The sequence below is a fragment of the Corylus avellana genome, chromosome ca8 (assembly GCF_901000735.1).
Source record: "Corylus avellana chromosome ca8, CavTom2PMs-1.0".
Taxonomy (NCBI): Eukaryota; Viridiplantae; Streptophyta; class Magnoliopsida; order Fagales; family Betulaceae; genus Corylus; species Corylus avellana.
In genome coordinates this window covers 2,398,357-2,398,726 of record NC_081548.1, presented here as the reverse complement: position 1 = coordinate 2,398,726, position 370 = coordinate 2,398,357, and positions in this window count along the sequence as shown.

The following is a 370-nucleotide window of genomic DNA, read 5'->3' as shown; positions in this document are numbered from 1 at the left end:
GGCTCGGCTTATTTGGTTGAGGCGTAAATAACATGGTTTTTGGGGGGGGATTTGTCGTTGCCAAACAGTATCATGAATACAGCGATGGGGCAGCTCGTCAGTTTTGAGAAAGCAAAAGCTGGGAGGAGGACAAAAAATGCAAAGCAGTCAGAACTGGCGACTGCGAAGTGGACCAAACCAAAGGAAGGCTTCCTTAAAATAAACCGGGATGCAACCCTTGACGTCGCCGGGAACAGAATGGGTTTTGGATACATTGCCCGTGACCATGAAGGACGAGTGTTGGCATCCATGGCAGCAACCAAACCTGGCATCACTGACCCTACAAGGCTACAACGGCGGAAGCAATTTCAGCATGGAAGATGGTGGAAGC